Raw genomic sequence first — 13,847 nt, 5'->3', positions numbered from 1 at the left:
TAAATGTTACAAAAATAATACGAAGTATACCAGGTCAATTAATACCGTTTGCAAAAGTCTAATATTTGACAAATCCTGGAATTTTCTTCCATATGATTACGTTTTGCTTTTTCTAAGAACGTTCATATTGTAGTGAACGGGTATCCAACCCACGTTTTTGCATAGCGCCGGTTCTATTTTTATTGCTGTACATGTTCCATGTAAGGGTATCTGTTTAAATCATATTGCATTTTAAGTAATTGATTACCATTTTCATCTTTATGGACCTAGAACCTTTTTAAAATCATTGTTGTATCGTACATTTTTGATAATTGTTTCAATGTTAATTCAGGAAGTGTTTTGTGTCAGCCATTTATATCCGGTGCACGTTCTACCTTTTATGACGTAAAAAAACAAAGAAAAATATCAAACAGGGAGTGCCACGCACCAAAAGCGCAGCCTCCTCAAAACGAACCCTCCAGCACGCAAACGCGTGCACCACACACACACTCAAAGCTTACACATCAGGACAAAACGAACAACACACACACACGCACGCACGCACACACACACACACACACACACACTCAAAGCCAACACATAAGGACAAGACGAACAATAAGCATACACACACGCGCGCACACAAAGTCAACACACAAGGACAAAACGAACAAACAAAGGAACACAGCGGGGCACCGCCTTGGAACGGTCAGTGGCAAAAACACCACTGGGGAGCTTAAACCGATTCAATCAAACCGAGTCTGCAATTTTCACTGTTTGCATTGTTTTCGGTGCTTCCGAGGGATCTACTTTCCAGATTTTATTTACTTCACAACAGCGGGTCTTAAGTGCTGTGTGGCGGCCGTAAACAGTCGCCCCGACTTCATCCCAGTGTTGTTATACTTTCTGGTCCTTCGGGATCATTGATTTCAACTAATTTAGATTTGAAGATTGAATACTGCTTAAACCGGTGCTAGGGGGCGTGGGCAGTGTTGCATTTTCCATTACTGCTCATGAACAGATTCAATCAAACCGAATCTGCAATTTTCACTGTTTGCATTGTTTTCGGTGCTTCCGAGGGATCTACTTTCCAGATTTTATTCAATAGCCTGCTTTTCTTCATTTGCGAACGCTAAGGGCACCTTCCTTGGTCTTTGCTTCACTGGGGGCGCATCTCCGGTATCTATACTATGTTCAGTCAGGTGAGTAAGCCCTATGTCCCAATCATTTTTGGAGAAGACATCCCGATGACGAACAAGCAGCTCTGCAACCTTTGCATATTCAAACGCTTCAAGTCCCATGCATGACGACTCATATAAATAAAATCTGGAAAGTAGAGGACAAGCGCGAAAAATCCAAAGTGTAACGGTCAGGTGGAACAGTGGAACCGGTCTCTTATTAAGATGGTCAAGGCGTACATAAGCGACCAGACCGAATGGGACTTGTACCTCGGGTGCATAGTCGGAGCGTATCGTGCAACACCTCACGAATCGACGGAAATGTCGCCAAATCTTCTAGTATTGGGCCGCGAGACAAGGATGCCTTCAAAACTGATATTCAGTAGTATTGCCAGCGGAGATAAGGAAATTACCTCATATGGTTACTATGTCGACGAGTTAAAGGACAAGGTGCAGAAGGCACATGCAGTCGCAAGAAAGTATTTAAAGAGACCGGAGCAAGGAACTGTATGATGCTAAGGTGGCAATTAACAAGTACAAGGAGGGAGACATAGTGTTGCTCCTACATGAAACACCGGAAGCCCGGTTCAGCCCCAAAGCTAGAGCGAAACTACACGGGCCCTTTTATCGTCAAGACTGAGCTGTCACAGGTCACTTTTGTAGTACAGCTTGACAAAGACGGATACAGCAAGGTTGTGCATCATGACAACCTAAAGCCTATGAAGGGGGTAAACCCCCGAGATGGACCATCATGATGCAGAAGAAAGCGGCACAGGGACATGTTGATTAAGCAGCAGTCATGATTATATTTGTATACTGTTGTATTTATGTTTTATTGTATTCTAGGTTATTTTTCTGATGACTGTCTATTTCAAGATGACGATGCTCCAGAATAGTAAACAGTAGAACAATGTGTATATAGTGAGAAAATAAATCATCTAATGTTAATAACGAATAAGAGGCCAAAATGTTTGTTGTTTATCTTTTATCGCCTGTTTTCTTACAGAGAACAAGAAGTCAGACCGGCAGTTTTGATGTTTGGAGAAACAGGTCGCGTGAGTATACGAGTCAAGCAGAATCAATCGTTTCCGCGAGGCTAACGGATCCTGTGACCTCCCATTTGCTAAACGCATTCAAAACAGTATTCTTACCATGCGTTTTGTTCTTTTATTTTCTTTAGATGGCACATCAACAACTGATTCATGCAGCTAACCGTAGAGGGCGAGCCTACAGATGCCTCCATTGTCCCAAGACTGGACGGCCTGAATTTGTGGCGGAGAAGGGGTGTGTTGAGGCCAACGTATATAAGCATCACGTGCAGTTAGATCGTGTTCCATATAGCTGGAGCAGCTGCCTGTTTCATTGCGTTACTGAGGAACAATACACGAGACACCTTAAGTCATACTCATGGCATAACCAGAGGGGAAATGCCGAGGACCTACCCATGGTCAGTCAAAGTCCATACTTCATAGGGGAGGATGACATGCAGGTTCTGACCAAGGAGGAGTCTGTATGGCACTTCCTGAAGAGGAGTAGGAGTATAGCGACTAGCCCGTAGCCAGTGGAGACGGGAGACATACTGTAAACTGCAGTGAAACAGTCATTACTTGCACTGCTACCGCCGTATCTACTGGACTATGAGGATCTGGGATCAGAGGATGGGAGTGAAGGTGGGAAACAGCAGCAGGGTGACCATGACAACGTTCTGATTGAGATTTATGACGTAAAGCAGCAACAAGAACAGGATACGAGCATACTTGATGAGGTTACCGGCATTCTGCATGGAGAATTGGGGGTTCTTGACTTGAGCGTGGGGAGTGTGGAGAAAGGAAAAGATGAGAACGTCGACACGCACAAGGAGGCTCTAGACCTTAGGATCGTAATGTAGACTGTTAAAGCAGGAGTCACCACCCAGGAGGAGACCAATGCAGAGGCTGAGAGTGAGGAAGGAGCGGCCGAAGAGGACATCCCACCAGAACTCTCGGGGAAGGTCACAAGAAGAGACAAGGTCCCAGTCGGACGGATACGTAGGCGGGCTAGGCGAGTTTCGTATTCTACGTCGTCTGACTCATCAGACTAGTCAGTGTTCTCAGCCAGTTCCACCCAGAGACAGCTTATAGAGTCACTGTCGAGTCTGGTGAAGCAGTCAAATGACATGGTAAATCGGTCGGTCAACCGCACAGTTGAGATGGTGAAGATGTTGACAGATACGGTGAAGGAACAGAATAAAGCTCTTGAACGGTTTGTCGAAAGGTTAGATAGGATGGACGGGACTAATGTCACCAGGGATGCGGAAATACAGACGGTTGAACGTGAGGATATGGACGGGACAGGGAACGGAGTAGAGACAGATGGGTTAGACGACACAGGAGTAGGAGTGACCACGGACGAGACAGAAGCAGGAGGCACAGGCGGAGTTCAGACAGAGGCAGGACGAACAGGCGAAATACCGACAGAAGCAGGACGAACAGGCGGAGCACGGACAGGAGTAGGACGGACAGCAGGCAAGAGGACAGGAAGAGCGACACGGATAGACGGAGTAGCGTTGAGATAAGAACAGACAGACGGCCGAATGACAGAGATGAAGAACGACACAGGTTTAGTAGGACGAGGAACGAGAGGGAGTAGGAGCTTTGTCGCATTGTTAAACCTTACATTTTCGGCACACGAACCTTCCATTTATTCTGAATTGTATTTGTATTGTAATAATTGCATATGTAGGTGTTACAGATTTATGATACACTTCGAATGTACTAAAAAACAAAGAAAAATATCAAACAGGGAATGCCACGCACCAAAAACGCAGCCTCCTCAAAACAAAACCCCCAGCACGCAGACGCGTGCACCACACACACATACACACCCAAAGCCAACACATAAGGACAAAACGAACAACACACACGCACACAAAGCCAACACATAAGACGAAACGAACAAACAAAGGAACACAGTGGGGCACCGCCTTGGAACGGTCAGTGGCAAAAACACCACTGGGGAGCTTAAACCGGTTTATGGTGCACCTAACCTCACTCTTGCCCCCACCATGTTCCAAAGACATGGGACAGTGTAAATAAAAGTAATCCCCTCCAGGTGAATCTCTTACACACGTAATGGAAACAAAAAGGCATGGCATGTAAAACACAAAAATGCTCGTGTATAAATATATAAAAAGCAAACCTTAAGAACCAAAAACGTATGTACTCAATGCCTTTTCAGAAGACAGAGCAACAAGAGAAACACCCTTAAGGGCCCGACGGAACAGGCCAGAAGACAAATATCAAAACAGTTCAGTCCTGGTAGGATTTAAAAACTGCTTATCATACAGTCCTCCCCCTCTTCCGTCAGACGCAATCAAAGAGGGAAGCGTAGTGTCCAACTGTAAACGGGTTGAACAATAAACATGCGGTATGTCTCAAAACAGTTGGGTCGTAACCTCTTTTAATAAAACGTTTGATAATCTTTCCAAGTACATTTGGAAAATTACCGTGACCCAAGATCTTACGAAGTTTGTAAACCACATCCCCATAAAAAACGGGTTTAGAAATACCTTTTCGCAGAAGTGTCTTTAAATTACTATTGAATTTTAAAACTAAATCAGAATTACGATAATAAAATTTAGCAAAATATTTACTCAATTTGTAATAACGGTAGCCTTGCTGAAGAATAAAATCTGGAAAGTAGAAGTTTACCTGTAATATATTGATTACGTTCATTGAAATGCTTGACATGACTACACGCTCTGGCAAACCGAATTAATTGAGAAATATATACCCCATAAGATGTAGCCTGAGGTACATCCCCATCCAAGCTTTGAGAAACTGTCATGTACAAATTGTAATTTTACTTTTTTTTTACCAAAGTAAGCTTGTCTATAGTCATAAAGGGTGGTTATTTTTCATTTTTGTTAAAGAATGTTTTCATTTGTTATGATCTAGTGGCAGATGGAACTTTGCCACTTTAGGCGGGGGGTACCCCACCCACTTTTTTGCATAGCGCCGGTTCTATTTTTATTGCTGTACATGTTCCACGTAAAGTTATCTGTTCAAATCATATTGCATTTAAAGTAATTGATTACCATTTTCATCTTTATGGACCTAGAACCTTTTTAAAATCATTGTTGTATCGTACATTTTTGATAATTGTTTCAGTGTTAATTCAGGAAGTGTTTTGTTCAGCCATTTATATCCGGTGCACGTTCTACTTTTTATGACGTCACTTATCGAGCAGGTACACACGGCGCTTTTAACCGTGAAGTTTTTAGGCGCTAAATTTTAAATTGTTGTAAACTGTTAAAATGTGATTGAGGCCGTTATTTTTATGCTTCAGCGCTAGTTTATTGTTAAAAATAATTAACGTAACATTCGTGTGCCGTAATATTGTATTTTATTGTTGTATCCTTGTGCATACGTCAATGTGTTCATCTGCACGCAGTTGTGTGCAACCCTTGGGCGTCCTGCACAATTTGTTTGCATGCCCGCAAGCGTTCGTGTGCAGTGGGCAGTGGGCATATATATACCCGTGACTGACCTCTGTCCGGGGACCTCCATCTTTATTTTGAAAGCATTCAGTTGCATAATTGTAGAATCTTAGATTTTTGAATTCTATTTAATTCTCTTATTATCAATAGGAAAAAGGGATCCAGTAAAGGTAGATCAATTTTATTTAGTACGTTCGTCGCTGTTTAAGTAAAGTTTAGCAGATTTTCATCAGTTTTCCGCACTTAGAAAATTTTGTGATAAATATTTATAATGGATCTAGCTCTAGACTTTTATAGCAATTTCTAAGTTTTTCTATTCAACTGAAAGTACATTTTGATTTAGGAATTTTCCTAGGTGATTTTTCGGGTCGGTCACAGGTAGCCCCGCTCGCGCATTTTCTATTTTTGATCACCACGGAACCTGTTTGATTATTCTAGTATTGCATATTATTATTATTCAGAATCTGATTGATTATTCATTATTTCTTCGAATTTTCAAGTCATTCGTGTTAGGGCAATTTTAAAATAAAAGCTGTAGTTTTTAGAACGTCTTATTTGTTTTTTCCCACTAATACGTGTGGTTTAGGTATTTTTTTATTATTTCTGGAAGTCCAAAACACAATCCTAAGAATACTGTAGTCCGGGAAGGTATTTACAGTTGAGCACTGGTAGATTAGCATACGCCTCTAAAGACCGTGTATTGTCGTTTGTTGATCTGCCAAGTAGCCTCCCCCTTTGGTCCTTCCTCAGTGACCTCTAGTTTCCTGAACTCACCTGACTTTTTAACACTACCAAGTGGCCAACTAGTGTACTCCCCGGCTCGCAACAATATCATATAAAAGAATAGACTGTACCATTACGATAGGGAAACGAGGAAAAAATTAAATGTCTCCTCAGCCCAATAAAGCAACTGTCATGTTTTCGTACATCCATTCTATTAAACAACTTTTTAACAGAAAGAACTTTTAACGAAGCTGACCCCTTTTAATGATTTATTTACAGGTATGAAGACAGTCACAGCAGAAAGTATCCGGAAGCAAATACCAGTAAGGGCATAAATTGTGAATAAAGCAAATTGAAAGGAGGATAAATAACCGGAGAAGTAAGTAGCATAACGATAACTATAAATGCGGTTTCCTAGAGACAGGAAACGGCAACTTAGAATTTTCTTCGCTGGATGTAGCAGTACCAAAGAACTTAAGTATTCGAAATATAAAATTATCTGTCAAAAGAAGAAGATGATGAAGAAGATCCATTTGGAAGCATAGATATTAACCAAGTAATTAGTAACCAAGTAACCAATAGCAAACTTCGGTTTAACTGAGTCTGTTCCTGTGAGGTAATTATATGTGCAACGCCCCTTACGACCCCTAGCACCGGCTTAAGCGGACATCTATCACCCATAAACATTGAATGAGCTCCATGATCACAAAGGACCAGAACCTTTAACAGCGTTCAGCCCGGCAACATTTAGAAGCTGAGAACTACTAAATGTAAACAGATTAAGCCAGTTTCCTGTTGTCAATACATTTAATATTTACAACGAATATTTTACGGAAAATATTTATACTGAATAACAGCACTAGAAATCACTAAATGAAAGGATGGTCGATTTCTAATTTTTCGGCGCAACTGTATCAAGATCGTTTTCATGACCTACAATGAAGTCAGTCACGTTTTAAGTTGGCAGATCAGATCCATGGCTCGGTAACGTACCAAAGGTATTTTAGCTATACAAAAGCTTTATACAACAGTTTTGCTAATTGGGTGAAATTGTTCAGTGCTTTCACTCTTGTGTCTTTTGTAACGTTGTGTGAAATGAGTGTTCATCTTGAATGATACTGTTTACAGTGTTAATGGTATGTGCCTGACAGTGTATTTGATATAAGGCAAATATATCGGTATGTCTAAATAAAAATATATAAAATCCCGCTGAAATACTGATTACTCATTAATTTGCATAAAGGGCTGTGTATGGTCGTGTGAATAGTGCATTTTGCATGTTACATTAACAGGTGTGGTTTTCAGGCGCCAGTGATTTAACTCTGTCAGATGGGCTCCTGGTGACGATCTCTTCTATTGTGTGTAATAAACCATAGCCATTTTCTTGCAATATTTTTCCCGTTTATGTTCAGCTGCAGACAGGAACCACTTCAGATGATTTTAATCCTAAATTCAGCACCCCTGGAGTAAGTCTGATAGGTATGACTGGAACCAAAATATGTATCCCGTGTCTGGATGATTTGTGGATGAATTGTTTTGTTTACACCAGCTGTTTCAGTCAAGCTCAAGTTGTTCGAGGGAAAACACTTATTTATACATATTCATTTTCCAACTACACTGCGCCGACCATCCTTTGTTAAATATATTTCTTGTTTTAACCATTACATGATAACATGCAATTCAGCTTAACACCCTTTGTATAGAGGCAGTTTCTGCAAACACGGTAAATCAGGCAATCACGCAGACAAATGTCTTGATAGATAATGACATCATACAACCTAGGTTAATTTACTGTAAACACAGCTATATTTATTAAATCAAGTTTACCTAAAATAAATAATCCAGTCACCAGCATGATGTACCTGGGAAAGTACATTCAGAGTACGTTTTGCCTCAGTTACTTATGAAAAGGTGTTTAAGGTTATTGCTGTATGAAAATACATTTATTTAAAATGCTTCACGTTAGGGGAGATCAATCGGGGCATTTTTTAAAAAAATAACTCTTATTAAGGCGAATCTTGAAATTATAAGCAAATTTATTCTTGGTTTAAAGGGAAAGACAATGTTGTTCTTATGAAAAGGTGTTTATGGTTATTGCTGTATGAAAATATGTTTATTTAAAATTCTGCACGTAAGGGGAGATCAATCGGGGCATTTTTAAAACAGAATAACTCTCATTGAGGCGAATCTTGAAAATTATAAGCAAATTTATTCTTGTTTTAAAGGGAAAGGCAATGTTGTTCTTATGAAAAGGTGTTTATGGTTATTGCTGTATGAAAATATGTTTATTTAAAATTCTGCACGTAAGGGGAGATCAATCGGGGCATTTTTAAAACAAAATAACTCTCACTGAGGCGAATCATGAAAATTATAAACAAATATATTCTTGTTTTAAAGGAAAAGGCAATGTTGTTCTTATGTTAAGTCCGTCTACTAGAATTTATTGAATCATTTAAAGGAGTGAGTGAATTTTCAAAATCGGCTTAAAAGTGAGTAAGTTATGAGCATTTAAATATTTGGTCAAACTGACGGCCATTTTGTTTACATGGCAACAAAAAACAAAATGGCGAATTTATTACATTTCTAGATGCATGTCTGAACTGTATTTACCTATTTACGTAAAACATTTTTTCTATCTTTCTAAGCTATAATGAAAGAATTTACCAAGTTTTACATCTTACACTCAAAAAACGCATGAAAGTAATCTATTTAAGAGGTTAATTGCTAAATAAAGATTTCAGTGTGTAAATGACGTCACAAACATACTAAAATGGCTGCCTCCATGATCAGCAATTTTCTTAAATTTCAAACTGCCATATCTTTTTCAACAATTATCCGATTTTAAAAATTCTTTCAGCGTTATGAAAGGCTTGAGGGTGGCTTTCATATAGAATTAACTCATTGTCAGGCTTTCCTTGCCCTTTAAAATATTCAGAAATGCCAATAATCAAGTTTAACACCATTTATTAGTAACGACTTGAAATAATATGTGCTCACTAATGATCAAATTACTAGAGAAAGTGCACACTTTCACGAAAATGACTTGTTATTTATAACAGAAACACAGTTGGAAACAGTTTGTCAACTCTATCCAGGTATTGTCATTTTATTGAAAGTATTTAAGGATCAAAACATATTACATAGTATTCTGACCTTGCTCAGTTTATACAGGAAGGCTGTCGTTTTATCAGAACTATTAAAATTGTGAATGCCTGTTTAATATAGGGATATTGTTGACTTTTAGAAGTTTTTTAAAGCCAAGACTTCATCCAACATCTGCAATTTGAAATTAATCATTTTTCAACGGTACTACCTACTAGGCTTGTCATATTTATATGTTTTCGTTCACCGTTCTAGCGTTATTTATTCAGTGTGCATTTAAAAAGGTTCATTGCAGATTATGTCGATATCTGTTTGAATAAATTAATAAAACCAAGGATGTGAATATATATAACAGAAGCCAACTGCAGATTTATTTGATGAATTAAAAACACAATTGCTATTATATAATGAAATTCCATCACTCTGAAAATGTTTTCAATGCCTTTCATTGCATATTTAAATATCATTATGATGGAATATATTTAAGAACTTGAAGTTTTTATTCGAATGCTTCATGCCAAATACTCAGTATTAAATGCTAAACGCAAAATATTTTTTTGTTAATTCCAAATATTTTTATCTAAATGTTGCATACCAAATGTTATATTCTAAATGTCAAGTGCAAAATATCAAATATCAAATGTTTATTAATATTGCAAATGAGAATATGTGTTGTCAAAATCTTTAATTTGCTGCTCTCAGGATTGTACAATTAATTAGAAATAATAACTATCACGTTCTACAGGTCATACGAACATGGGACTGAAACTGTTTCCTCTAAAAAGGATACATTCACCCACAGATATTTGAATAATCGCATAACAATAAGCATTTGGCATTTATCGTTCAACCCTCTGTAGTTATTATCATTTACAACATGTCTGTTTCCATTTAAGATACAATATTTGACATTAAGATATTTCGCAGTTAGCATTTAATATTATGCTGCATTTACAATTTGGAAATTACCTGGCCTTCCTTGATTTCAAGTAATCGTTCATGTTACATACAATTCACTGAAACCAAAATTTAGTTAGAAAACCCCTTTTCCTCTATGCCCATAAAAGATCTGCTATTAAAGAGGATTTCATGGGGGATCAGTTTAAACATTCCACATCAAGAGTTCAATGCAAATGTCTCGACACCATGCGTTTACATTATAACCTTATTTGTTGCAAAATATGCGTAAGGGTTGATAGCTTACGTCATTGTCGTTCATATACGTACAACATTGCACGTATAATGTAGACTTCAACCATTTTGTATGATTAGAGAAACAAACTGTTTCCTCAGTATTCATGTTTTGTGGGAGACAACATCATCGATTTAAGAGAATGTTTCGCCTGTTCATAGACATATTTCCGAGGCTGTATAGTTGATATATTACAGCACTAAATTGAAACACGCAATTTCAATTCATTTGTTGTGTTTACTTTAAAGTTTGTCGGAACATTAAGTTAGTGTTAGACAATATCGGAAATGCAGGCAATTTACTTAAAAGGAAAGCATCTATTCCATTTATTTTTTACTGTTTTCATTGCCAACGGTGAAATACTTGAGTCTATTAATGCTATACCGCCATTGTTATCGCTGCACAGTGAGTTGGTCTACAGGCAAATCACATGTTCTATCATCCCGAACTGTCAACTTTATCTCGTAATTGGAAATGTTTTATACATTAGGTTTGATGTATCTCAGCACTTCCGTTACGAGATAAAGTTTTTCTTCCTTCCTACTTGCAATTTCAAAGAAACATTTTAGTATTATAGAGGAAACAGCCATTCCTGTAAACTAGGTCGATATTCTAGCATTAAACTGTTTAAAACCAGTTTCGGGGACTATAGATGACACTTTTCTGCACAAATGTTCCAAATATAAGACAAAGTGTGATGCGCAATGCACATTATGCAATGTCAAGGTCACACTTGGACGTCAAGGAAAATAGTTTTTACCTGTTTCGTCACATCTCTGACATATACTTAGTATTAGGGATTTAATATCACTTTCACAAATATTCTGCATAATGAGAAACACATCATGCGCAACACCCAGACCGCTAGCTCAAAGGTTAAGGTCGTACTGGGTGTTCAAATTTTAATTATTTTGGTCCAGTCAATAACTCTGCCATCCATTAAGGGCTTTTAATATTATTTGGCACAACTGTTTCCCATAAGGAGAGGACCTGTCAAGTACAATCTCCTAGGCTACACTCTGTCAACCTTGAGAAAAACCCTACCCAGAACCTTTAAACTTGGTAGCATTATTGGGCTTATAAAGTAGGTGACCCCTATAGTTTATTGGGTCAGTAAGTTAAAGGTCAAGGCCACAGGGGCCTGAACCATGAGAAGGTTGAGTACCACTCGACATAGCTACCTTTAAACTTTAATAGCATGATTGGGCTTATGAAGTTAGGGGTCAAAGTTTAAGGTCACATAGACCTGAACCTTGAACTCGGATTCCTCCTAATAACTAGAGAATCACTTGACTCAGACCTTTTGAACTTATCGTGATTTGGTGTATGAAGTTGATAAACCCTATCTCCATTTACTACGTTTAAAGTAAGGTGCCCACCATTTTCTGAAAACCGGCCATCGCTATGCGGTGCCCCATCGTGTAGTTTTTTCCTGTATGTTGTTTGCTTTGCCCCCTTCCCCCCACCCCACCTCCCTCGTGTGTGTGCGTGTCAAGCGCTGCTGTGGTTTGTGGTGAGGGCATACTGCGTTTTCTGGAATGTGACTTTCCCTGTTGAATATTTATCCTTGCTTTTTTTTCACTTCCTCCAGCACCCCACTCCTTTCTCTTCTTTGTATTTTGCATAAATTATAATTAAATTGTCCTTGTTGTTGGATTTGTGAAGCAACCTGTCCGCTTTATCTTTGCACTACGATTCCTGTTTGTTGCGGGAATACTTTGCGATGGATATCTCCCTGGCTATGTATAGGGTGCTCACCACAGATATGCGAAATATTGTTTCTTTTGCAATGCACAATTATTTTTGGGATAAAAGTTTTAAAAAATAATCTGACAGTTTAACTGGGAAAGCACAAACCCATCTGTATTGCATGAATGCGTTAGTACAAATACAACGCATTGTTTTTTTTTTGTTGTTGTTGTTTTTAAAATATTTTACAGATCAATAAATTAAACATGCAAGTGACGGTATTAAAATGATTTCATGTCTTAACGCGTGACATTAAATCGCCCCTACTGGATGTACGCATGTATTAAGTGTATATTGTACTGACTAAAGGTTAGGGTTAGGTTTAATAGGGTATACTCAATGCGTGCGTACACGCAATGCGGGAGATTTAACCTCAATTTAATGGAGCCATACATTAAGGCTCATTTTCATGTCCTTTACTTGAAATACGGTCAAAGAAATATGACACTGTGACATGATCTACAATATAGGTCATCCAAATATAATTTAAGAAAATTCTGAGGTTCCGACTGCAGTGTTCATACAGTCTGTTGTAACATCATCCTAATTGGACATTTCCTGATTTACATCGCTTCTTTTACAGAGAATGTTTATAGAGATTTTATCAACTAAAGCAATCTGCAAATGTCGTGTAAAGGCAGCTTCATGGAATTTTGGCTCGTGGAAGACAGTGTATATGTATGTGTAAATAAATTCCCGCTTATAAATATTCGTGATAGATTGCACATTTCATTAATACTCTCATTGACCGACTCAATCAAATCGAGTTTGCTATATTTATTTTTAATTGCTTTATTATGCTTCTTTCGGGCCTTCTCATTAATCTTATTCTTAATTAGAGAACATTGCTTTACAACTGGACAAGAACAAAATAAAAGCCTCCTGTGAACTTTCTAGGATATTTGCATGATGTAAATAATTCTGTTTTATCTTTAAACGTCGTTCCCTAGCCTCTGTCAAACTGCCAGAACAATTATTGGGCAGGCAAGGATTGCCTTTTTAGCTCGACTATTCATAGAATAGTAGAGCTATTGGACTCGCCCATGCGTTGGCGTCGGCGTCCGCGTCCCGATTTGGTTAAGTTTTTGTATGTAAGCTGGTATCTCAACAACCACTTGTGGGAATGGATTGAAACTTCACACACTTATTCACTGTGATAAACTGACTTACATTGCACAGGTTCCATAACTCTATTTTGCTTTTTTACAGAATTATGTCCCTTTTTTGACTTAGAAATTTTTGGTTAAGGTTTTGTATGTAAGCTGGTATCTCAGTAACCACTTTCGGGAATGGATTGAAACTTGACACACTTATTTACTGTGATAAACTGAATTACATTGCACAGGTTCCATAACTCTATTTTGTTTTTTTACAAAATTATGCCCCTTTTTCGACTAAGAATGTTTTGGTTAAGGTTTTGTATGTAAGCTGGTACCTCAGTACTCAC

This window comes from Mercenaria mercenaria, chromosome 8 (assembly GCF_021730395.1).
Source record: "Mercenaria mercenaria strain notata chromosome 8, MADL_Memer_1, whole genome shotgun sequence".
Taxonomy (NCBI): Eukaryota; Metazoa; Mollusca; class Bivalvia; order Venerida; family Veneridae; genus Mercenaria; species Mercenaria mercenaria.
Note: the sequence above shows the minus strand (reverse complement) of the source record.